The sequence below is a fragment of the Mustela lutreola genome, chromosome 1 (assembly GCF_030435805.1).
Source record: "Mustela lutreola isolate mMusLut2 chromosome 1, mMusLut2.pri, whole genome shotgun sequence".
NCBI lineage: Eukaryota > Metazoa > Chordata > Mammalia > Carnivora > Mustelidae > Mustela > Mustela lutreola.
In genome coordinates, this window is record NC_081290.1 from 91,792,725 (window position 1) to 91,819,482 (window position 26,758).

Consider the following 26,758-nt stretch of genomic DNA (forward strand, 5'->3'; position numbering starts at 1 on the left):
CCCCCTTTGATGCAAGAAGCTAAATTCAGAGCAGAGGAAGAGACTCAATCAGAGGCATAACCCAGCATCACGTCCATCCTTGGGCTTCTTCTCATTCCTCCCCATTACTCCAGATAAGCTCACATACTCATTGGCTTTCCCTACCATCTATGCTCCAGTAAATGCCAAATGTTTATTTGTAAGTCCAACCTCCTTCTTCTGAGCTCTAGGATTGCAAATTGAACTATCAACTTGATATAATAACAATAACTCACAGTAACTGTATTCTTCTTATTATATACCAGCCACTGGTCAGCTCCATGGGATTCATGTCACAAGAAAACTCAACCTGTCTAAAATGGAATGTATGATTTACACTCTAAAACCATCTTCAGCTTCCCACGGACCGTGTAGTGGCTCATCCTTGACACCTGCTTTTCCTCTTACCTCTGCTTATCTAAATAAACCCAAGCCCTCTCATTTCCATTTCCCAAAACTCACCTCACCTCTCCCGTATACAGCTCTTTCCTAGGCAACGTCCCTCTCACTTGAACTACTGCACCACTAGCCTCCTCATGAACACTCTGGGCTCTCTTTATACTTTTCTCAGTCTAGCATCAAAGTGCAAATCGAATTGTTTCTTCCCAGCAGAAAATGTGTCCCAGTGGCTGCCTATTTCACTTATTGATTAAAATTCCTTTATATGCCCTAGAAGACACTATGAGGAACAATTCCTACTCTTACACCTCAGGACTGATGCAATGGTGTGCTCCTCTCTAAATTCCAGGTAAATGAATCTTCTTTCCATTCCCAAAAAGCAACCACCTCTTTTCTGACTAAGGGTCTTCTCACATGCTGTCCTCTTTGGAAGGACTTCCAAACTTCATCTGGAAGTTTTCTCCCAAGTCTTCATCTGGCTTCATCCTCTGAATCCTGCGGTTCCTTGCATAAATGTTCCTGCCTCACAAAAGCCTCCTTGATTCCCAAATCTGTTGGGTGTCCCTCTTTACACTCTCACATCGCCATCTACTTTACCTCCGCAGCACATTCCATAGGGATAATTAGCCATGCGGCTTTTTGTGTAATATTTCTCCAGAGATTGCAAGCATCTGTCAGTACCCATTCACCTATATATTCTAGATACCAATACAGTGCTTGACGTAAGGACATCTTGATGAATACTTGTTAAATGAATGGCAAGAGAGCCTGTACTAACTTTTACAAATAGCAGCTATCTTCACAAATGAGGGCAGTCATTAAGTCAAACTGTCCTCTGTAAATGCATACCTCCACCAGTCACATTGGCCTCAAATAGTCAGGGTGATAAGATGAACACTGTGAATGGCAGTGACCACCTTGACCACAGTCATAAGTCAGACACATGCAGAAGTTACCTGTCACTGAATCTTACTCAAACACCTACTTTTCCCATTCTGATATTTTTCAGAAATTGGCATGGCTAGAGTTGCTTTGTAATGCATCTGTTTTTTAAAAAGGAAAACATCTGTTTTTTTACCAAGGAAGCATTAGCTGTTATTTAATTATATACCATTAACAAAAGGCAGAGGGAGAAATTATATTTTCGAATCATAGCCATTCTGTATATAGAGAGAATTGAATATATACAAACATACATTTTGCAAAGTATTTTGATATCTGCAAGGGGCAGCACCTACTTGTCACTGTAACCTATCTTTTCTCTTCCACTAACACCCACCATCATCCCAAAGTAAAAATCAATTTCTAAATGCAATAGAATCACGTTGAAGTTGGCAGTACAAGAAATGTTGAAAAAAAGATTGCCATCTGGAAAATGAGTATTAATAACTAAAGAACTTCAGGTTCTAACATAAATGAAAGATATTTAAAAGATCTTGACAACATTCCCCTTTCACAAAATTAACTGTATTTTATAGTGTTGAAAATGCTTTGGGAGGCTTCAAATACATTACATGAATTTGCTAAAAGTAATTTAGTAGTATTAAAAATTGACTAAGAACACATTCTTCTCTGGGAAGGAATGTGTGAAACTGTGTCATGTTAATTGAACCCTGATGTGGTGGGGAAGTCAGATGCTGATTTGCATGGAGTATGACCAAGAACACTACTCCATCCCTAGAACTGTGGTTTTCCTTTGGGATGGATAGGCAAATAGCTGCACTTGGTGGCACAGGCTTTGTTTGATACATTACAAGGAAAAATGCCTTTCTATTGCAATTTTCCCTCCTTCTTTGAATTTAGAAATTATCAAAGAAAAAAAAATATTTTTCACCTCTCTCAGTCTTATGCCAGCCCATGAGGCAAGACAAGAAAACTACCCCACTACTGCTTGCTCTTTGTTCTGCCTTAAAAGAGAAAGTGTCTGTTCTGACTTAGAGGAGAAAATGTCTCCCAAATCCCCTTAAACTGAGCTACAACGTATGCATCCATGCCTGCTGAATAGCAGGGCATTGTGACGACCGCTAATGCAGCTTTCAGGATCTAATATAACCTTTGTTGTTTTTATTCTTCTTCGGAGTCATGGGAACAGAAGTATTAACCTAATCACTCCTTGTTTGCCTAGATCATACGATGTAATGTTACAGATCAGTTTTGGCTATGTTTTAGGGAAGATTATATGAACCAGAGAAGCAGAGGCAGTCAATCTGCAGTGAGGATAATGTCCAAAGAGCAGAGAAGAGCAATGAAGAAATATGATAGGGAGTCTTAGGGAGTCTGAGGTCTTGCTCTATTACTCTCCTATGGATGCATCAACAAAGTCGTCAGACATATTCTTCCTCTGTTACCTTAGGCATCTTTTTGAGCAAGTGACACTCAACCCAATTGGGCTATCATGGGAGAGGAAAGAAATCACCTAAACTGGACTGTATACACTTGCTTGGAGAAGGTACCACATGTAATGGTCTTGGGCACTGGTTTAAGCCTGACACAATAATAGGTGCTGAGTAAATATCTCTTGAATGAATAAATGATCATTTCATATGTAGCAGTACATAAGGGTAGAAGTGGTGGAAATGATTGAAGAGGTACACGAATTGCCTGGAGGGCAACTGCCATTCTATGAGGAGGCATATCAAGCACAGATACTTGAAAACCTATAGAGAGACAATGTAATATGGTGGTTCAGGGCATGTGTGTTAGAACCAGACTCCAATTGAACCCCATCTTTACGATTTGCAAGTATATGATCTTAGAAAGGTAAGTAACCCCTCAAGGTCTCAATTTCCTCATTTGTGAAATGAAAATAATTAGAGCATCTACCTCAGATAATCTTTTTGAAGATTACATGAACTAAAAATTAATATATGTGTACTTAGAACAGTGCCTGGACAAAGTAACCACTTTATGAGGGTTAACTGTTATTTTGAAAACTTTAATGTCTATTACTAAATATTTAGACAACAGTACTAATCAACAAGTCTTGCATTATTCTATTTTTTTTTTTCATGTCCATTTGTCCTGTCTTTCAGAACGATTTCTATAGTGTTGAGCAACAAAGAAGATAGGAAAGGATCTCTGAGACTGTCACTGTCCAGGTAAGGGATCGAGGCCCAGAGCCAGAAAGGGAGTTGTCCGAGAGTATGTCTCTCAGGGAAGAACAAGGCCTAGAATCCATATCTTGCTTTATGTTATCCTCAAACATTATAAACAAAGAAAAGAATTAAAAATGAAGTGTATGTAAAATGGATACCCATCACTGAAATGCTATAATGTTTAGTATGAGACTTTAATGCTTGATTTTTTAAGCTCATGCTTGGCAATAGTAATCAAGAGTTATATCCCTCAGTAATTTTTAGGAGTTTTTGTGAAAAAAATTTGTTATACACATTAACTGTAGAAAAGCCTGAATTTAAAAAAAAAAGAAAAAGAAAAAAGAAAAGGCTGAAAATTTTTTTCTAGTTACACAACTTACAGAAAATTGATGAAGAATGTTTAGAGTAATGTAAAGGTCACTGTGACATCCCAGAACCTAAAAATATAGTTTTTATTAAAAACAAGCAAACAGACAAAAAACCCAATTGGTTTTCTACAACCAATTATTGGGTACTCTAAGAAAAAATTCAGTTATAAAACAATTTTGAGCGCTGTTCATACTAATTATCATTATAATGTAAGCTGTTGCTTTCGTGGCCTGGCAGCATCCTCTAAACTGGACAGGTGTTTGGAGTTCATGCATGGCAGTGTGATGCTTATCTTCAATAGCTGCACCTCAGGAAAAGCAAAATTCCACTGTTTTTCCCTATTGTCTAAACTGTTAAGCAATTATAAATCCAAGACATTCATTTAGTTGAGAATAGTGTTTTAATCACCAATTCTATTTCTCTGTTTTTATAGTGCATATAAATCACAAAGTAAATACAGTTTTCTTTGGAGATATTTCATACCTCAAAAATACATACGTAAGTTTAAAAGTTGGCACTAATCACTAAAGAACAACTGAGACTCAGTCAGGTTTCAAGGAAGTCATGCAGGATTCCCTGAATTGAAAGAAAAAATTGTAATTTCTTTATGGTTTTAAAATTCTGAAACAGCAAGTTGACCATGATTATTTAAATTTTAGCTCATAACAACTCTTTCAGTATTGAACTGAATATGTGTGAATATATATTCTATATGGTCCAGAAAAATGAAACTTACTGCCTAATTATCTCTTGTACTCTATATTTTTTTCAATAAGCCTTTCAGTTACATCACAAATTACTCTAATAACTTGCTGTGATCTTCAGAAATAATAGTTTCATCAAGAAAATGTACTGAAAGAGAAGGTATACCATAATTCAACTATAACAAATCTTTCTAGAAAGAGATAAAAGTTTTGTTTTATCTGAAACACTTTAGTAACCTAAGAATCTTTTATTCTAAAAACTATGAAGAAATTAACTCATGTGACCAGTTTAATAGTAATATTTACTTATACAAGGAGAGAAGCCTTCCATTTTACCATTAGGAACTATAAAGAAAAACAATAAAAATATGAGAGCTGGTAGATACTGTGTTAACTGAGAAAGAAAAAAAGAGTTTCTGTTAGGGCAAACCTCTTGATATGTTCAGTAATATTTTTCAAAAGAGTCTCTTTCAAATTTATTTTTGAAATCTCCTTCTCAAATACAATATTAATAGGAAGTACAGCTGAAGGAAAAGGGAAAAATGCCCTCCAGCCGACTATCAGATGTTTGAGAGTTTGTCCTCCATATCATTCTGCTCTGTGGTGAATAGCATTGTTCAATAGTTGATAATATGGTATTTTCTAAGGACAAAGAAAAAGTGGGTTAAAGATGAGTTTCACATGTATCTGAATACTTGATTTCTATTTTAATCTAATGTGAAGACGTAGTGTTTACATATACTTAGGAGTGATTTTCTTAAAACTCTTCCCAGATTACATATGTTGCTGTACTTCAATGTGTTTATAAAGAATAGGAATTAAATTTCAACTTTAAATGAGTTTGAAGCTTCAATAGTTTCCAGATAATAGAAGAGCTAGTTGGAAGATGATCTAGGTAAAGCTTTTAAACAATGGTCACTTCGTTCTTTTGAGGAAAAAATGTGGTTATGTTAAATGGAAGATACATGTATTTTCTTTTAATTTAAGACTTCTATATTCAATACATAGGCTGATTATTTCTTTCCAGTTGCATGTAATTTTATTAACTGTGTAATTTTAAATAATGTTTATAAAATGAATTGCATCAAATAGAAAGACTTGTTGAGGATCATTACTGTATAGACAGACAGGTAGTTTTAGTTTAAATCTCTAATGTTGCTTACAAGTTTCTAGTCCATCAAGCAATACACATGTGTTCTGTTTAACAAATCTGATGCAGAATAATTACAACTTGTTGGTGGAGATCTTAAACAATTATAAGGGATCATCTCCTTAATACTTCAATTTTATTTAAGAGAAAATTAAAATTACCCCAGAATGATATTTGTGTCTCACTTAATTTAATTAAAATGCTCTATTTCTTCTACAAGAATAAAATGAGGCACTTGTTCAATCCTGAAATTCTTAGATTCATTGAAAACAAATTTACCATCTCTACCTAAAAAGCCCTTCTTACATTTATGGGTGAGCATTAATGGATAGTGTAAATAAACAGATGTACTTACCTGGAATTAAAGTTGGAAGCACCGAAAATGCTTGAGAAACTTTCAACAGATATAAAAGAAACTCAAACAGCAGCATCCACTGCCACCGGCTCAGGCTTTTTGGCTTCACGAGCGGCAGCAATACCAGTTCTGGCCCAGTACCCTTGTGTTATGTAACATCTTATTAATATTAGCCATCAAACTGCTACCAAGCTGGTGAGGCACTAGAGGGCAAGAGTGTCACATGCAAGACCCGTCGCCAAGGGACAGGCTTTGGTACCACTTCGGGAAGACAGATGCTAACTAAGCTGATAAATAACACGATGCCTGAACGCAACAGCGAACTTGTAATGTTCCTCAAAGAATATTTTAAATGTCAATTTTCTGCCTAGCTGCAGAGTTAAAGGTTAATAAATATGCATAAGCAAATAACCACACCATGCAAAACTTTCGGGATTATATTTATAAACCTACAGTCATCCGGGAGGCTATTTTTTCCACTGTCTAAATAAACTTATTTAAAACACAAGAGGAAAGGCTAATTAAATAATAACTAGTGACGGTTTCAGGACCCCTTCAAACCGCGAGAAACTTGTCCTGATCGAGAGTGCGCATTCTGGAGTCCGCCTTCCGAGCCCCCGGGGTCGGGCTCCTGGGCGAGGACCGGCCCCGTCCGTCTTCCACGGTGATTACCTCGGGCTGCAGGCGTCCGTGGGATCCTCCTTCCCGGGGTGCTCGGCCTCAGCGACTCCCGGGGGCAGCCCCGCAGTCCGGGTGGCGTATGGAGGGGACTCAGTGCTGGGAGCCAGGCCGGGACGAGGCGGACGGCCCTTCCTCTCCCGCCTCGGGACCCCGCGGACGCCTTCGGTGGGCTACCGGGGCTGGTCCAGAGCGCGGGCGGCGCCCGGCTGGCAGCGGCTGCGGGGCGAGCGCGGCGGGCGCGCCGGGGACTCGTGCGCTCGCTCCGACGCGCACCGCGTCCCCGGGACCCGCCCGGCCGCGCCGCCGCCGCCGCCCTCCCGCCGCCTCCCCGCTCCCGGCCCGCGCGCGCTCCCGGCTGGGGAAGGGGTGGGGATGGGGGCGGGAGCAGGGGTCTGGAGGAGCCGCCAACCGCCCGGCTCGCGGCAAGCCAGGGTCTACCCTGAGGATCCGCCAGCCCCGGCCTCTGCCTGGTGACCCCGGGCGTCCCGCCCCGGCCGGCGCGTTCCGACGGCCGCTGCTAGCAGAAGGTGGGGGCCGCCAAGGATGATACTGGTCGCGCCGCCTGGGAAGTGGCTGCATCGTTCCCTCTGGTCTTGCTCTTGCTGGTGGTCGTGGTGACAGGACCTGGCAGCAAGTGGCGGGCGGCTTCCGGGTTGTGAACCAGAGTTGGTGCCTCTGTTTGCCGGCTTTCCCAGAGACCAAGTGCTCCAGTTCCTGAAGACAAGTGGAAGACCAACGGTGGAAGCGACATTTTGGATACAAGGTGTGAGGTTGCACTCCTTCAAAACTTAAGTCGAGAATCGAATGGTTTTTTAAAAAATCATATTTTGATCCACTAACATAGCATATGTGAGAGTTTAACAAGTCGGGGAGGTTGGGGCTTCTAACGATAACTTGTAGGGGCTGTCTGTGGTCTTTTGTCCCAACTACTCACACCTGTTTATGGAAGCAGTACACCTGTGATTTTGGAGGTTCCAACAACACAGCCTCACCCTTTAGCCCATTTGCTTCAGATCAATAGCTACTCTCACTCACTGGGTGACCCAAGACTCAAGTCTCACCATTGGAGGTGTTGTGTACTCCCGGTGGTAGCTGGGATTAGTTTACAGAAAAGTATGTGACCGAACCTGGCCAATCAGAGACAAAAAGCCACCGTCCTAGGTTTTTTTTTTTTTTTTTTTTTTTTTTTTTTTTTTTTTTTTTTTTGGCCACCACCTCCCACCCCCCACGTAAGGAAGTAGACTCTTTTCTATGCAGTCTTTGCAGAATGATGTATGAGGTTGGAACTTCTTGTATCAGCATATGAAGTTTGAGAATGAAGCTAATACTCAGGGAGGCATGCCTGGGAGTTGGAGGAAAGTTAAACCACAGATGGGGAATATTTGAGCTCAGAGTCCAGCTATGGCTGAAACAAGATCTTACCTTGTTTTTCAGTATTCAAATATGAATTAGTAGTTTGCTTTGAAGCACCTTGAGTTGAAATTTTTGTCCATTGGAATTGAAAGACCCAAATAAATGATACAGGAATTAAACACTTTGACCATTTATTAACTTTTTGAGGGCATTTGGATATTGTAGAGCAAGACCTTTGATTAGATCCCAGTGTCCAGAAAGAGTTAGTTTGGAATTTTAAAAAGCTGGGAAAGTTGCATATTCTTTTTGCTCTACATGATGGAGGTTATAGAAGTGTCTGAACCTATTACTTCTTTTGGAAGACTACAAAAATGTCAAGATGGTAACAATCTCTGGCCAAATGACATGTACTAAATTGGTTTATTTATTTATTTTTTTAGCTGGTGCCCCTTGCCCCTGCTTGATGCCATTCAGCAATTTTAAGAAGCTGGGTTTATTGTTTTACACTCCTTTCAAGAGAGCCTGCTCTGTTATCCATATGATATGTTGTCCGTATCATGCATTCATCATTTCAATCATAAAGAAAAGATAGAACATTTATGACATGGCTGTGGGAGGGCGGTAATAATTTAAAAAGAAAAGCAAAGCAGGAAACTTCTCTGCCCTTCAGGGTACTCATGCGGGAATAGGAGGCCATACTCTTCTACAAGATTTTAGGAAACAGACAAGATTCACGAGTCCATATATGCTGAATGGCATTCACTTCTTTCTTCTTCTATCTTACATGTACAAAAATAAACAAACCAAAAAATAGAAAACCTCTTTTACAGAATAAGATACTCAGTATTTTTAATGACTGTATTCTGGCATTTTCTTTAGCTGGATGTGACAGAGGCACAATTGAGTTTCCTGACGCTTTGGGAAGAACTGCTACTTCCAGTTCGTGGATAATGGGTACTTCCAGCCATCCATCTGAAAGTGCCAACTTTTCCTAGGAGATAGATCCCATAGCCCTATTTCAGAAATTTCTATCTGTGCACCTGGAAAATTTAGGCCAGTGTTTTAGCAGATTGATATGCCACCTATATCCCTTTCTCTTTACTTGCCCAGCAGACAGGTAAAGATAGAACAGATAGCTCTGTCAACCATTGCCCCTCTAGCCTTTCCTTCCTATCTTCTTTCTCTAACCCAAGAATATTAAGGCCAGGGAACAGTTTTTCCTCCAGACTGGTATTCCATTTAGTGTAACAAGAGTTATAGACAACCAAGAACCTGTGACAGTGGGTGAGGCAGAGGTGAAGAAAACAATGTAGTCCAGGGCCTCACATTTCTGAAGCATCTCAAGTTAAATTATCTCCAAATGAGGTGATACTGTATTTTTGAATGTGACAAATGTGCTAGTTTATACTTTAAGGATATACCACAGTTTTTGTAACCACCTTTAGCTTATTACCTATTATTACTATTTACATACATACTGGGAACCTAAAAAGAAAAAAAAAAAAAGGAGGTTCAGGCTTCTAGCAGCCTCTGAGAAGCTTTGAGACAATGTGACATATTTTTTGTTAGATGCATAGCTTCAAATGCAAAAGGAAGAGTCTGTAAATTATGTATCTTAAGAAACCACTAAGAAGAGAAAAAGAACAAATCTAAATACTTTTGTAAATTGAAATAATTATTGTATTTAGTGACTTTGAAATAAGGCTTTGAATCACAGTGATGTAGAGATTCTAAAAATTTTAATAGGTTAAAAATTATTTGTGTATTTTGATAGGTCTTTGGCCTTCATCTAAATGCTTCTATGTGGAGGGTGATAGTTATAAAAGAATTTTGGGAAAGGTCATTTCTATTTTCAGAGTTATCTTCTATTTTTCAATGTCTAAATTAAAGCAATATATTATTCTAACTAGTTTCTAAAGATGTAGGGGTTTATAAAGAACACATCAGTACTTCTGGTCTGAAATAGCTAGTAAGTGTATTACTTTTCTTGAAAAATATTCAGCTTGAATTTATAGTGTAGTAATTAGTGACACTGTTAAGCTGAAGATAATGGAGTGAAGATTTCAAAGAAAACATGTTTCTAGCTGGGAACTGCTAACTCAGCTCAAGGAAGTGTACCCCAGTTCTACTGTCTTAAGAGATATTAAAGTAAAAATAGATCAAAACCAAAAATCTCAGCAAAATGATTGGTGAGGAGGAAGCAAAGTGGAATCAGGTATTTGTCTTCTTGAAAACCACAGAAAAATCACTTTTACTGGCTTCCAAGTCTCGTTGCAAACATTGCCTCTGAAAAGTATATAAGGTTGAGTTAGTGGGATGAAGATTTCATTTTCTATAACATTGCTTTAAAGCTTCATAGACTAGGTTGGAACAGTGGTTCTCAAACTTAAGTTTATATCAGAATCCTCTGGAGGGCTTACTACATCACAGGTTGCTGGGCCCCATTCTCAGGTTCTGATTTAGTAGAGGTGGGTGGGGCCTGAGAATTTGCATTTTTAACAAGTTCATACATGATACAGATGCTATTTACCTGAGACCACACTTTACAACCCTCTGGTTTAGAACATTATTGAGAACACTGGTTGTCTTATGTGGTCTGTAAGAATGAGCATTTATTATTATTATTATTATTAAAGGTTCATTTACTTTAGAAAGAGAATGTATGTCCAAGTGACAGGGAGGAGCAAAGGGAGGGAGAAGAGAAAGAATCCTCAAGCAGACTCCCTACTGAGTGCAGAGCCTAATATGGGGTTTGATCCCAGGACCCTGAGATCATGACCTGAGCTGAAATCAAGAGTCAGATGCTTAACTGACTGAGCCACCGAGGTGCCTCTGAACACTTATTATTATATAAATTATTTGGTTTTCAAAAACAGTATCTGTTTTTATGTTAATCATAATAAATATACAAGAGTCAGTATTTTAATTGGTTCTCCATACAATCAATTAAGTAAATTACCAAATAAAAAAAATTTTTTTTAAAGTAAAATAGCAAAATTTGGAAACAGGTAAATGGCTGCAACGCTCTTATGTCCTTGAGGGCTGCCTCCCTTACTGGTTCATTTTGTGTTTTCCACTGCCCTAGGGCCAGGGTCTACACAACTGTGGTCATTTAAAATACACTAAGGAAGAGAAAAAAAATTTTTTCTTAGCCTAGTAGGTAATGTTTTACACTGTCCCCAATAAAGGAAATCATTTTATTTTATCCTGTCATTAAATGTTTTTTATTCTTGAGCCAAAGAATTCCTCTACTCATTATTTTCTATCAGTTCTGTGTAATTTCAAATGCTTTGTCCTCAAAAAATAGTTTTTTCTCTTTGTGCAACTAGTTTAAATTCTTAGGTGCGAGGCATAATGTTTGCAGAGTTAATTACAAGCCTAGGGTGATGACTGGCAGTATAAACGTATTCGTATCTATAGGTTTAGCATACACTGTTGAAATAACTGTTGTTTTGTTCCACCTTATATGGGGAAATACAAGTAATCATCAGATTGTAGAACATGCTCTGTTGAGTCTTCGAAGCTATTCTTAATATTCAGGCAGGACCAAACTTCATTAAGGTGTTTCTTTGAACTTGCTTGCAACATTAAAACATCGTTTTATAGTTTGGCCTCATGCCATGTAGTACCAGACAGATTCATTGTGAGAATAAAGTGGGTGATTCTGTTCTCAAATTGTGTGAAAACAGGCTTCATAAAGAACTCAGAATATATTCCCTTCCATCTCAGTATGCTATTTCTCCATTATATCTGATCCTTGGATTTCAAGAGGTTGAAGAAAATAATAAATATTCAAGGAGTAAGAGGTGTATGAGTTAATTTTGTTTTGTTCCTCTGAAAGTATGTCTTTGAAATAGTGATATGAGAAGTTGTTAGAGAAAAAAGAAATGGCAGAGAAAATTAAGATGCCCCCTACAAATGGATTGACAAATCCAATATTCTTAGGCTGGAGGCTTTTTGACTGACTTCTCCACCAAACACTGGAATTAGAGAACCGTGAGTATAAAAAATGAAAATTTAATTGGTAAAGGGAAAATTTATGCATACAGTTTTGTGTGTTTTTTTTTTTTACCCTCAGACATGAACAAGTGCCCTCAGTGGTATAGAAGAAATGGAAATGGAAACTCTGCTCACCTGGCATTAAATTTAGGTGTTTCTCAGCATCTTTGGCATTTGGAGCAAAAAGGTAATAGATGCTCTCCTTCAGTTTTCTTAAAATCAAACTTCAAATCAAACATATAGATGAATGAAATTACGGGAACTTACTGGTTAAGTTCAAAGTATTTTTCTCCAAAGTCTCATTTTAATTGCTGGGATTCATGATCATTTTATTTTTCTTCTGTAAGATACAGTGCAGTTTTCTGACAAAAATAAATAAGTGTTGCTTGGACAAATGAATCCAAATCTGAAAGTGTTCTTTTTTCTTTTTTAAAGATTTTATTTGTTTATTTGACAGAGAGGGAGATCACAAGTAGGCAGAGAGGCAGGCAGAGAGAAAGGGGGAAGCAGGCTCCCCGCTGAGCAGAGAGCCCGATGCGGGACTCCATCCTAGGACCCTGGGATCATGACCTGAGCTGAAGGAAGAGGCTTAACCTACTGAGCCACCCAGGCGCCCCTGAAAATGTTCTTTTTTCTTAAGCCATTTATGTAAAGTATAAGAGTTAACTTTTGAAAGATTCCGTTGGTCATTGTGCCTGTAGTTTTATATTTCAATTATATGTTTAGAACTTAAAATGTAATAGCTTTGTATTTACACACAAAAAAAATTTTTAAACTTAGTTAAAGGGCTTGGGGTGGTAACAGAAATATTTTTCATTCAAGCTTCACTTCTCTGGGAGCAACAGTTTTTTGGCTCTTAAGAATCTTAACTGTAACTCAATATTGAAAACTATTATTTTTCATTATAAGATAGAATTTAAACCAAACGAAGCCAGGAAAACCATATCAATTCAATTTGTAATACTTTACAAATAATAAACTATATATTACCATTCCTTTACATCAGACTTGATCATTTTATGTATATATCTATCTGTGTCTGTTTTACAAATCCTTTACCTAAGAACTTAGCCATTTTGACAAGTAGTAATAATAGAATCTCTGCACAGTAATAGCAACAGAGATGTCGATGAGACAGAAAACATGACAAGCACTTGCTACAACTTGGGGCTTTGTATATGCTGTGTCTGTGTAATCTGTATGAGAGCTCAACAAAGTATCATTATAATTGTGTAGAAGTCGAAAACCAGGTTTAGGAAGTATAAGTCATGTTCCAGAGTCTATCCACTGATGGTGGATGACCTTTAAAGCTGGTTAGTTGTAGGGTGGGAGGAGAGAAAAATGAAAAAAAAAAAAATGATGATAGGCAGAAATTTAATTCCAAAACTCATGCTCATTTCATTATATTGTGATGCTTTCCCAGTGAATTTGTTATGTTTAGACCATCAACAGTTATATATGGGGTGTCTATGTATATGTATATAATGTGCTGCAGAAATATAGGCGTGAGCTAGACCCTGACATCCTGATTTTCACATTATTATTACACAGATCTTATTTCACACTTAATTTAATTATATTATTTACAATTATCAGTTACTAGTATAAGTCCACAATGAAACATACTGGGTAATCAGAGTGAATATCAAACAATCTGACTGAGTCTGGGGAGGAGTGAGGGCATGTAAAGGATCGCAGAAACTTACCTCTGAGACTGATCTTTAGTGAGTCATGACACTTGGCCCAATTTCTTTCTTTAGTTCTCCAGAAACAAAACAAAACAAAAAAACCCACAGCCACAGCCATAGTGGGTCTAGGGTACTAGAGAATGAAGGGTGGAGAGTGTATGTGAAAGAGTTTAATTTTAATAGGCTAGCAATAACCTGTTTTGGAAAAGTCTCAGTGTTTGCAACCATCACATTTCTGAAGGACTGGATTCACTTTGTAACTAATAATTTTCTTGACTTACCAAATTCTCTTTGGAGTCACTTATTGCAATGTTAAAGCTCTTCCAGTGGGACAGGACCCTTTAGTAAGCTGTTGTCTCTCTCTGTCTGGCCTGCCTTCCCTTCTTTCTTCTCTCCTTCTTTTCGTCAGTCCTTTTGGTCGAGGCTATCTCAAACACAGCAAAGGGACCAAAACAAGAATCTGTCAATTATCTGATATTTCCATATTTCTGGAACTTAACCAGCATCTCATCTAGCTTTTGTTCAAATGCTTAATATCTTGCATTTTTATTCTTCAGTGAAATTGATTTCTTGACATTATGGTGTAGTAGAATCTATGTAGAGGTATATGACCTGTGCATTAGCTTGGCCTGTGCCATTTGCCAGTTACTGAATTTTAAGCCAGTCACTTAACTTGACCTGCTAAGTGAGAGGAATGGACACTCTTTGAGAAAACTGAGAATAAAATACAATACGTGAGAAAGTCCTATGGAAATGGCAAAAGGTTATACAGATATATACTTTTTTAAAAATGAGGTTATCTGGTTAATGGTGTTTATAGGAATGAAAGCTGTAAGACTGTCTTGAATTAATTTACCTGAGAATTAAATCTAGGGGTACTAGTTAATTGAGCATGATTTTCTATTCAAACACTTTTCTACCTTTAACAGAATTTAATTTCTATTCTAATAATCAAACTACAAATTATAATCAGAGAATGTCATCTGACTGTTTACTAATCTTACTAGATGCTGTCTTGTTCCTTATTTCATGGATTGCCACAGAAGTTCTAACTGGAAGTTCTCTGATTGGAAGGCAGTCTGCTAGTTGTCTCCCAAAATTCACTCTCTCCTTCTTCCACAATAATCACATTGGTATTAGGGCACATGGCAATCTGGGGTAAAAAAGTCTGCATCTTCCAACTAGATGTCATTCAGCTTTAGCTAATGGGATACAAGAGGGAAGATTGTGTGATTATGTCTGAGAACCTTCCTGTAGTAGACAGACAAGAGGGAGAGAAGCCCTTATTATCTTTGTCTCCTATTGCTCAGGAGACCTCTCCCTGTATCCTCTCCCTCCCTGTGAGAGCGGGCAGGATCAGTGATGTGCTGTAAACCAGTCAACTATGACAGAGGTGGCAGGATGTTATTCTCATGTGTAGGTGATGTCCTGAGTCGACTTAGAAATGGATTCTTCCCCACTTTGCCCCCAGATGAGAATGCTGTTCAGCCAATATCTTTGTTAACAGCAGTGTGCCACCCTAAGCAAAGGAACTACAAGGCTGTGTCTGTATTCCTGACCCAGGGAAACTGTAAGATAATAAATACCTGTGTTTAAGGTGGTAAGTTGATGGTAATTTGTATGGAATAGATGAATAATATACTCCTTCAGAGACCGCCGACACGACACGAACTCTTTGCCCTCTTTTTCTTTTTCATGTCCTTCTCCATTGTATTGCCTAAAACTCAGTTACAACTTTACTTTACTTTACTTTACTTTACTTTATTTTACTGGGCCAAGAGGTTGAGGGCCACACTTTTGGGATGGTGGAGCCTTGAATTAGACAAGGTTTATGTTCCTTGGAGGGAGGAGGGATATTTATGTGAGCATAACCATTTATCTTGTTTGGGCCATTATTTTGTCTTTTCTACTTTTTTATCATTTAATGCTGAAGTTTTCCAAATAATTCTCTAAGTATGACTAACTGGAATTTGTTTCATTTTACTCTTTACTACTGTAAGTATTCAAGTTTAATTATACAGAAGAAGAATTATCATTCATTGCTTTACACACAGAGACCATAACCATTAGCATTTGGTGTGTTTCTCTTTAGTATTTTAATCTAACGTTTTGTAAAAGAAGACCTCTATAGCAAATATTTGTGACATTTAAATGTCATGACTTCTCTGTCATTAAGATTAAAGTGTACTGAAATTACTTTAAAACATCTGTTTGCAATGTAAAAAATCCAATCAAATAAGCATGTGGCATGAAAGAGAAAATATCCTATCCACTATTCTCATTAAATTTAAGTTTTTATTTTTTAAAAAAGTCAACTTAGGTCATCTATTTTTGTGGCAGAAGTGTCACCTCAATAACTAAACATATAGGTTGGATTCCCAGTCTTTGGCTGTTGATATAGAAGTTTATTTTGGGTACCTAAACTATCTAGATTTTTTTTGTTTCATTCACTGATGAATCTCAGATCATTACTTAACTTCAGGCATATATAAGTTGTGCTTTTGCTAATCTTTTCACAGGCTTTATATAGTTCCCTCCTCCACACCTTTACTCAACTCTCCAGCTGTACTTATATCACCTGCTTTGCTCTTCACCTAAATGGACCTTTCCTATACAGTTCAGTTGAACCCTCAACGTCTTTATGGAATGTCTCTTAGATCAGGTTAGACCTCTATGATTTCTCTATCCCCAACCTAGATCATTCCCTCTCCACACCAATCAGATAACATTAAGAACCTGCTACTTTCTTATTTATAATAAGACTTTCTTATTGCCACTTATGCTTTGCTGGTCTGCACAGAGTAGAGATTTAGTAGCGTTTTTGTTGGACAGTTAGCCGATAAATAATTTAGTAACATTTTTCTTGGACAGTTAGCCCAAACACTATTAACAGCTGTATTTTCCATTTATTAAATAAACAAATATTTATTTATTTAAATAAAGATTTTATTTATTTATTTAGAGAAAGAACAAGGGTGGGGGAGGGGCAGAGGGAGAGTGGGAGAGAGAGAATCTCAAGCAGATTCCATGCTGAACTTGGAGTCTGATATGGGGCTCCATCCCACAACCCTGAGATCATGCCCTAAGCCAAAATCAAGAGTTGCACACCCAACTCACTGAGCAACCCAGATACCCTATGCAGGATCATTTTCAATCAGAGGTCTGTGAACTTATTTCATACATGGGAAAAATTTAAGAACAATATATTAAATGAGGAAACAAGCCAAAATTTTGGAATTTATAGCAACCTCACTTTCTGAACTGAAGTCACGTTAAGAAGGTATGGCTTGGCTCTGGTCATTGTGTTTCATGTACACTGTCCTTGATGTGAGCAAATTTATCCATGTACTCTTGCTGTGTTAACTTTGGAAATGAGGAAAACTCAGTACAATGATGTGAGGAGTACAACGTGGCATTTAAAAAAAATGATAATTTGTTAAGACTCTCCAATTCGAGATGAAAGTGTCAATTAACACTCAGAAGCTTTCATGTTCAAGAGCACTTCACAGAAAATAGGTAACTAAATTGAGGTGCTCCCCTTCTGAAATGCTCCCAAGGTATTTAGCTGTGCTTTTATACTATACAGGAGCACTCATGGCAAGATCCCATGACATGCATGTCAGTGTATTATTGACCCTTGAACAACATGGGTTTGAATTGTACAGGTCCATATATACAAATTTTTTCTAATAATGCAGTACTATAAATGTGTTTTCACTTCCTTATGATTTTCTTAATAACATTCTCTTTTTTTTCTAGCTTACTTTATTGTAAGAATATAATATATAATATGTATAACATACAAAATATTTATTAATCTGCTCTTTATGTCACCAGTAAAGCTTCAGGTCAGTAGTAGGGTACTAGTTAAATTTTGGGGAAGTCAGAAGTTATATACAGATCTTCAACTGCACAGGGTTTCGGTGCCTTTTCACCCCTGTATTTTCAAGGGTCAACTGTACTTAATGGAGTGAGTTGTAATTTTTTTAATTTAGCAAATTAAATCCTCAAGTTATTTTAGAGACTTTTAAAACACTGAAGTGGATTTCCTAATTAGAAAATTCAAATATAAATGGGATGATAAAGGGTGATTTACGGTTTGCAAAATCTTTTGTAATCAATTTCATTAAATTTTTAGATGATTCATTATATTACCTACAAGTGAAGCAGAGGTTCAAGGTGTAGTCTTTTTTTTTTTAAAGATTTTGTTTATTTATTTGACAGAGATCACAAGTAGGCAGAGGCAGGTAGAGAAAGAGAGGAGGAAGAAGGCTTCCCACTGAGCAGAGAGCCCAATGTGGGGCTCCATCCCAGGATCCAGGGATCATGACCTGAGCCGAAGGCAGAGGTCACTGAGCCACCCGGGTTCCTCCAAGGTGTAGTCTTTAAGAGGTTCAAGTTAGTGATAGAATGAAACCTTCAACTCTGATTCTTTAACTCCTTTAAATTAAACTTCTCTCATTCTTGTGAAAAGGAAATTTTATTTGTGGTGGTCAGTGTTCTAAATCCATACCAGGTAATTAGCTTAAAGAATAGAAAGCACTTTATGACTTAAATTTCAAGAAGTTGATAATTATCCTAAATTGAACAACTATTTTCTTTCCCACTTTCTGGGGGGAAAAAAAAAGAAATTTTCTACAATGTTTTTTACATTTGGCACAATTTTATTTTTTATTTATTTATTTTTTAAAAGGAAAGATTTTATTTATTTGACAGAGATCACAAGTAGGCAGAGAGGCAGGCAGAGAGAGGCAGAAGCAGGCTCCCCGCTGAGCAGAGAGCCTGATGCGATGTGGGGCTCCATCCCAGGACCCTGGGATCATGACCTGAGCGGAAGGCAGAGGCTTTAACCCACTGAGCCATCCAGGCGCCCCATTTGGCACAATTTTAGATTTAGTTGCTTTTCTGCTTGATCAAGGTAGAATGGGTAAAGGATATTCCCTCTAGGAGGTTGAAGTGGAAAGCTGGTGAAAGGTGGAAAAATTTATCTTTTCTTCTTCCTTAGCAAGTTGCTTTGTAAATTTGATGAACAAGTCCAGATTTTATTTTGTTGCAGTTTTATTTACTAAGCTTCTGTGCAAAGTAAAATAGTCCAGGGGTTTGTCATTTTAAGAATAATTTCCAATTTCAGAGAGATGCAGCACTTTTTTTGTTTTTAAACCAGACCACATTTAACGATGGTAAAACAAATTCTGCCACTCAGGTGTTCCCAGGGTAGATTTTTTTCAAGGTAACGGTGTCCTTGTAACTCTAACCACCAGTCAGTGGTTTTGTTCCAACCAAAGGGTCATGTTTTGAGTTTCCATTTATATCTTTGACCAGAAAACACGTATCAGATCTTAGTCATCCCTCTCTATAGCCAGAACCACAGTAATATGGAAATAGTCAAAGTGATCTCAGTGTAGCTAATTAGGTACTCTCAGGAAGAAAGGATGACATTTCTAATAGTAATTTCTATAAATCAAGGTCAGTGGACTCAGTGGACACTTTGGATTGATTGATAATTCCAAATATTTGCACAATGGGGCGCCTGGGCAGCTCAGTGGGTTAGCCTCTGCCTTTGGCTCAGGTCATGATCTCAGGGTCCTGGAATTAAGTACCTTATTGGGTGCTCTGCTCAGCAGGGACCCTGCTTCCTTCTTTCTCTCTGCCTGCCTCTCTGCCTACTTGTGATCTCTGTCAAATAAATAAATAAAATCTTAAAAAAAAAAAGTCAAAGATGTTGTGGTATAGCAGAAACAGCATTTAACTTGGAGTCAGGGGCCCTGAGTTCTGCCCATTTATTCATGTGTTTCTCAAACAGACTCTCTGAATCTGTGAATCATTGGGAATATTTGCTAAAATGCAGATCCCCCAAATTCTGCCCACATCTATTAAATTACAGTCTTTAATGATGGCATATTGGGAAGCTGCATTTTATCAATCACCTGAAATGATTCTTATGTACTCTGAAGTTCAGTATTCTCTGTTCCTATTTCTGTTTTTGAAATTTTCCTTATCCTCAAAATGAAAACAAAATATTTCAGAATTTTAAGTTTAATGTATTAAACTCTGTTGATTCCTTTCATCCTTAAATACCATGATTTTGGGCATGAAAGTTATTTTGTTTAAAATATTATCACCTGGGCACCTGGGTGGCTCAGTGGGTTAAAGCTTCTGCTTCTGGCTCAGGTCATGATCCCAGGGTCCTGGGATAGAGCCCCACATCGGGCTCTCTGCTCGCTCGGCAGGGAGCCTGCTTCCCCCCTCTCTCTGCCTGCCTCTCTGCCTACTTGTGATCTCTCTCTGTCAAATAAATAAATAAAAATCTTAAAAAAAAATAAAATATTATCACCTGTATCACTGAAAAAAATTATAATTTATAAGTACAGTTAATGATTATCCTTAAGACATCATAGCCATCTTTTACTTATTTGTGAAATTTTTTATCTAAAATTTCAGAATTTAGTGCTGTGTGATTTCACTTGTTCTTGATCTTAGCACACAAAGAAAAATATTTCTTCCCATAAAAAATACAGTATTAGTGTTATTTTATGCCCTTTAAAGAAGTTGTATGAGGGAGATGCTCACACAATTTTAATGACCGCACTACCAACAAATCCTGTAATGATTCTACAGTCCGGTTTTATTTCAGCAAGATTTTGGTACTGAAGAAAAACACTGAAAATAAAACTGGAATGGTTGAAAGGCTTTGAAGAGGGATGAAGAGAATAATAAAGTGAAATTATTGAGTGAGGTACTAAAATCAGAGATGATGATGAATTTTTACTCCTTTGTAAGTAATACAAGCTTCATAAGGGCAGCAGATTCTTATAAAATTCCTCTGAGTAGCATTTTAGCTTTTTTTTTTTTTTAAATTACTCCTCCTTATTAACATTTTTTAAAGCCTCCCATGGTATCCTGACTGAATTGCAGGAGGAAAATACATAATTCCTTTCTAAAAATAAGGTAACTATGGTGTGAAAGAATTTATTTTTTTAATGCACAGGAAGAAAGGGCCATATAGACCTAACTCAAGTATGCTCTATGTGGTTATCTAAGATAATATTAGAGGCCTGGGACCAATCGCACTGTGTTTTCCTGTTCCCATGCCCCAAATATGTGCATATGTCGTATGCTAAAAGTTTTACACTGAAAAGATCATATTTAAATTTTTCATCAAAGATAATATTAATGGGAAAAGAATAAAAACAGGACATTCAGCCTGATGGCGTTAGCAGGAGCAGGAAGAAAGAATGTAATGACTTTTGTTTGGGAAATAATGTGATGTATGTAGATTAGCCATTTGTAAAAAGCACTGGCTGAACATTAATCTCCCTTTTCCCTCTATCATTATGGTACTCTCACAACCTGGACTCCTGACCTTGGGTTAGATTTGCAATTTTAGCTTTAGTAATTGGCTTTCTATTTAGAAGGAAATTATTTGTCTTTTTTTTCAAATTTTTGTTTAAATTCCAGTTAGTTAACATATAGTGTAATATTAGTTTCAGGAATAGAATTTAGTTTTCTTATCCCTAAAATACATTGTTAAAATAATAAAGAACTTAAATGAAGACCATGTATATGTATGTATACATACACACACATATATATATATGAACATTTCAAGGTGTATTTACCACTGCTTAAATATTAGCTTGTAACAACCAATTGAAAAAAATCACAGCTCTAGAGTTGTCATAAGGTCAGATGTTAGTAGCATTTGTTTTTGAAAGCAGATAAATAATTATAAAATATTTGTAAGAACGCATAACATTGCAAAAATCAAACAGATTTGAGGTAACTTCTCCAACCGGCCCAATCTATGTGACCTCTTTATTAGACACATTACATTGTTCAGCATGTGCCTTCTGTGATGTATTGTCTTTGAATCCTCCTCAAAATAGCTTTAAAACAGATAACCAAGGAATTCTCTAGCCAAAAGATGGAAGTATGGAAAGAACTTGGGATAGACACTTAAAATACAGTTTCAAATAAATTATTAGTTATTAGAAAATAATTAATGTACAGTCTACTGTTTGTATATGTTATCTGCAGGATGAGATTGTAAGTCTCCTCCAAAGATGAATGATTGAATTCGTCTCTACTGTTACATTGCCTAATAAAAAATATTACTTAAAGTACATTTAGAACAGCTAGAATTTGAAACACTTTTGTTTCATGTTTACTAAGCTATATTGTTTACTAGTGTGAGTTTTTTGAGCATGAAATTTCTAGTTATGTCATGTGGAATTTTTCTAATTCCAATAGCCATTTAGAACTTGTTCCTGATTATAGATTAGTGGAGGTGAATTCTGTACCTTTAGGAAAGGAATATAACCTTATCTTTGTCTAACTGCTGTGATATTCCTTCTCTGTGACATCAACAGTAGCCAGAGTACTCCTACTAGGCCACATAGTATGGAACAAACACAAATGGAACAAACACGAAATGATTTATGCACACTTAAGTGTGTCCTATATCTTATTAAGTGAAGATGAATTACTGTGTTATGAGGGGGCACATTCTCCCCCTCCCCCTCTTCATTCTTTGTAGATTTCAAGGGCTTGGTTTTAGGCTTATTGAAAATGTGTTTTAATGTATTACCACTGTTTTTGCACTTTCTGATGTCTGCTATATGATTGATCATTGCAGTGTTCCTGAGGAAATCTGGGTTGGATTCCAGTTTGGATGGAACACAGCATATACAGGGTTTAGATTTCTCTTTGTATTACTTGTTCATATGCGATTTATATTGAAAGATTTCCAGTTGTGTATGTCATATTCGAGATTTTGATATAGATGATTTAAGTCTCTATTTTCCTTTTGCCTGTGTGTCATTTTATGAGGTCACTAATGAACATTCTATTAAGGCACTTTGGTTAAAGCACTTTAGCTCAAAGAATGGCTTTTAGGGATCAATAATTATGGTGAATAAAGTAATGCATAATACAGAAAGGGATCATTTGTCATTAACTTCATAAATGCACACTGTCTTATGGTTTAATGGACAAGCTTGCTCCAATCTATCACTCTATAGAGTATTGCCATTTATAGTCTGATTGCTGTTTTATCAGAAAGTCCCAAGGCAAAGAATTAAAAGAGTTTTTAAGAAGCCAGAGAAAGGCTATGAGATCTCACCCTTAAGCCTCAGGGAAATATTTTGCATAAAATCTGTTCCCTGATGCTTTTAAGTTTAGAGTTGTGAAAGTCCTTTGATTTGTCGTTATTTGATTCTGCCAAAGTGCTGAAAGGTCAAATGTGAAAGACAATTAAGTAACTTGGATACTGAAAGTCTTGTTGTTCCTAAACTTAAGTGGTGTACATTCCACTGATAAAAAGTGCATAGTTGTTCCTATCTGTGTAGACAGAAAATTTTGAGAAAAGACTGTATTGCAGTGTTTTACAGTTACGGCTTATGTAGCAATATAATTGTCAATCTATTTAGAAGCCAGATTTAATTTTAAACTACTTAAGAAATCTTTTAATCTGTTTCTATAATTAAATGGTCAGAAAATAGTCTGATATAAACAGAAGAAGCCCTCTAAAATTTTTGCAGATCAATGAGCAGGATTTTCTTTTCGTAATATTTCTTGTTCCTTTTGTAGCAGAAAAAGGAGATCCAAATGCTAAACTTGTTATCCAGATCCTATCTCATTTTAAAAATGAAGTCACCAAAGATTTGAGATATTAACCAACTTGCTGAACTTTACATGAATAAATGATAATACAATTCAAGTATTTTGATTTGGAAAGAAAATCTAAAAGTCATAAAAAAGAGGAAATTATAGATGAAATAATTCCCAAATCCAAAATAATAATACAAGTTTTGTCTCCAGTTGCTTAAAAAAACCTATCTACTGCTTTCATATATTCTGGAAAATTATCAATTCTTAAGTGTTCACAAGTAAAGGATTGCCTGCTTTATGTAATTATGTGTATGTTCTAAAATGAATCAATAACATTAAATCAACATTTCAATTTCAGGTAAGTTTTTTACTGCAGAATTGTTTCTTTAGGCACTAAAATATTTTCTATTTATTTTGATTGATATTAATATTTACTAATAATTATGGATTATAATTTCCTTGAACCTATATATTATTTGCAAATAATATATTTAGTGCTTTGCCTTTCATTCAGGAATACACCTGTATTTACTTTAGTCTTTTAAAACAATCTCTTTCAAAAAGGTTTTTATGTTTTCTTCATGTAGATCCTTCAGATTAAGCCTATGTATTTTTATATTTCATATATTTTTACTATTGTGAATGGGGGTCCTATTTTTTTTTTTTTAGATTTGTATGTTTAGAGAGAGCACAGAGGGGAGAGACAGAGAGAGGCAGTGAGAATCTTAAGCCAAGCCCAATGCAGAGTTTGATCTTGTGACCCTGAGAAGAGAACTGAACTGAAACCAAGTTCCACATTCAGATGACTGTGCCACCCAGATGCCCAACGAATCGGGGTCTTTTAAAATGGTTTGTTACTGATTACTGTCATCTAAATATTTGGATTATTTCTGCTTTTTCTTCCTGTGCTTTGCAGTTAGGTTCTTCTAAATCTGATGTGGTTTTAGAATATAGGGGTGGTTCAGTGGGGTGAGGTCTGGAGCCAACCACCAAGAAAGAATTCTTGAGACCTCTTTGGTGTAAAATGGTAGTTTCATTAAAGCACGGGGACAGGACTGCTGGACAGAAAGAGCAGCTGCACTGAGATTGTGAGGGGGTGACTGATTATATACTTGGGAGTTGGGGGAAGTAAGGAAAAGGGAGGCCTTGCCATTGTCAAGTTAAGGTTTTGTTCTCCCCTTGCCTTCCCCTAAGCAAGGTATTAACATTAAGATAGTTGGGAGAGTCCTGGAAGAATGTCCCACCCCAAGAGTGGAGATGGGGGGAGGTTGCAGGGTGTCCATTTATGCTTTATCTTCAGCTAGCCTTCTGCTCCTTCATCAAATCTAGTTCTTTAGTTTATTAAATTATATAGAATATCCCCTTGATTTCAGGTGCCTCAGTGGGGTACAGTTGGTTAAGCCTCTGACTCTTGGTTTCAGCTCAGGTTATCATCACAGGGCCCTGATCTCAGGGTGGTGAGATTGAGCCCCATGTCCAGCTCTGTGCTCAGCACAGACACTGCTTCTGACTCTATCCCTCTCTCCCATCCTTCTCTCTCTCTCCCTTTCCCTCTCTCAAATAAATAAATAAATCTTTAATAATTAAAAAAAAAAAGAATATTTGCATGATTTCAAAAAAACCCATTTTCCTGTTTATCTATTTCAAGATAAGATTTTAGTGTTGAAAGGTGACAACCTTGAATTGCTTTCATTATAAATGGGAATCCCTTTGGTATTTAGCATTGGGTAATTTTTTTAATAAGTTGTATTTATCACATGGTTGGCTCATTTTATTCCTAGATTAACTTATTTTATTTTTAATCAAAAGCCTTTTCACCAACTGTGGGATAGTACTATATTTTCAAACTTGACCTATTAATGTAATTATTATATAAATAACTCTTATTTACTGGAATAATCATTTCTCCTTTCGTGTTTCCTTCCTTCCTTTTCTCTCTGATTCCTTCTTCAGTGAACTACATTATGTGCTTGTCATGGATTTTTTTTTTTTTTTTAAGATTTTATTTATTTTTTTGACCCAGAGGGAGACGGTGAGAGACGGAAGACAAGGACTGGGAATGGGAGAGGGAGAAACAGGCTTCCCGCTAAGCAGAGCCCATGTAGACTTGAGCCCAGGGTCCTGGGATCATAAAGTGAATGGAAGGCAGACTCTTAACAATAGAACCACCCAGGTGCCCCCCCTTTTTTTAAAATTTGAATTTTAGTTAGTTAACATACAATATTGATTTCTGTAGTAGAATTCAGTGATTCATCACTTCATACAACACCCAGGGCCATCACAGATGCTCTCCTTAATAGCCATTGCCCATTTAGCCCGTCCTCCACCCTCCTTCCATCAGCATTCTGTTCCTTAACATTAAGAGTCTCTTATGGTTTGTTTCCCTCCCTCTTTTCTTTTCCCCCCTTCCCATATGTTCATCTGTTTTCTTTCTTAAATATGGATTATTCTTTTAATGTAAAATTTAAAATCTTATTATAATGTTAGTTGATGAAGTGGAGCTTTCATTGGATAATATTTTCTTTAGAATATTCTTCAAAAAAGTATGTGAAATACTTATTAACTTTGTTTTTTTTTTTTAAGATTTTATTTATTTACTTGACACAGAGAGAGAGATCACAAGTAGGCAGAGAGGCAGAGGTGGGGGGTAAGCAGGGTCCCTCTTGAGCAGAGAGCCCGATGAGGGGCTCAATCCCAGGACCCTGAGATCATGACCTGAGCCAAAGGCAGAGGCTTAACAACTGAGCCACCCTGGGGGTTCCACTTATTAACTTTTTAAAGAAACTGTGTTCTGTAATACAAATAGAAACTAGCTTTGTAGTATCTGGCAATTCTCCCCAAATGCGGTTAAGCCATATTTCACAAGACACATGGAAGTCTACTGAAACAAAAATAAGGAAATTTCTACAAAGTAGTTGTTAGTGTGGAAACCAACCTCATTTCCCACAAGATAAAGACTTTTAATATAAATGTACTTTAAAGCACTATTTTAGAGAAAAATAATGGGAAATAATTTAGAAAACTAATTTTAACACTTGCACAGGCTTTTTTCCAACAGTAGAACTTCATTTCGTGACAATTATCCTAAGCATGTGTCTATTGTTTAGTTATTATTTATCATCTATTATTTTATTTAAGGAAAACTACACAGAAAAATAATTTTGGGACATCTAGAAATAATCTTTAGTGTGACTAATCCTTTTGGTGGGAAACACACCCCTCTCACAAATCATTGCTAGTCAAAATTAGACAATGCTTCTTATTTCTATGATTTAAATATACAGAGCTGTTTCAGAACTAAATGAAAACATCATGAACAAAGAGTTATTTGACAATTG

At 36.8% G+C, this 26,758-nt stretch overlaps 1 protein-coding gene and 1 long non-coding RNA gene across 4 annotated transcripts in view; one reads left to right on the forward strand and one right to left on the reverse strand.

Moving 5' to 3' along the window:
* Window positions 1-7,014, reverse strand: part of LOC131828746 (bifunctional heparan sulfate N-deacetylase/N-sulfotransferase 3) — a 183,133-nt gene extending 176,119 nt beyond the window's left edge. For 2 of the 3 annotated variants that reach the window (XM_059169713.1, XM_059169730.1), the window contains exon 1: window positions 6,763-7,014. The gene's annotated coding sequence lies outside the window, so the exon portion shown is untranslated. Of the gene's footprint in view, window positions 1-6,090; window positions 6,202-6,762 lie in introns of those variants that run through there. The other variant, XM_059169720.1, reaches the window with a different exon arrangement.
* A 320-nt stretch (window positions 7,015-7,334) lies between these two features.
* LOC131819550 (uncharacterized) overlaps window positions 7,335-26,758 on the forward strand; it is a 49,980-nt gene continuing 30,556 nt past the window's right edge. Inside the window, exons 1-2 of the long non-coding RNA XR_009349232.1 lie at window positions 7,335-7,534; window positions 12,203-12,310. This is a non-coding gene — a long non-coding RNA (uncharacterized LOC131819550). The remainder of the gene's footprint in view (window positions 7,535-12,202; window positions 12,311-26,758) is intronic.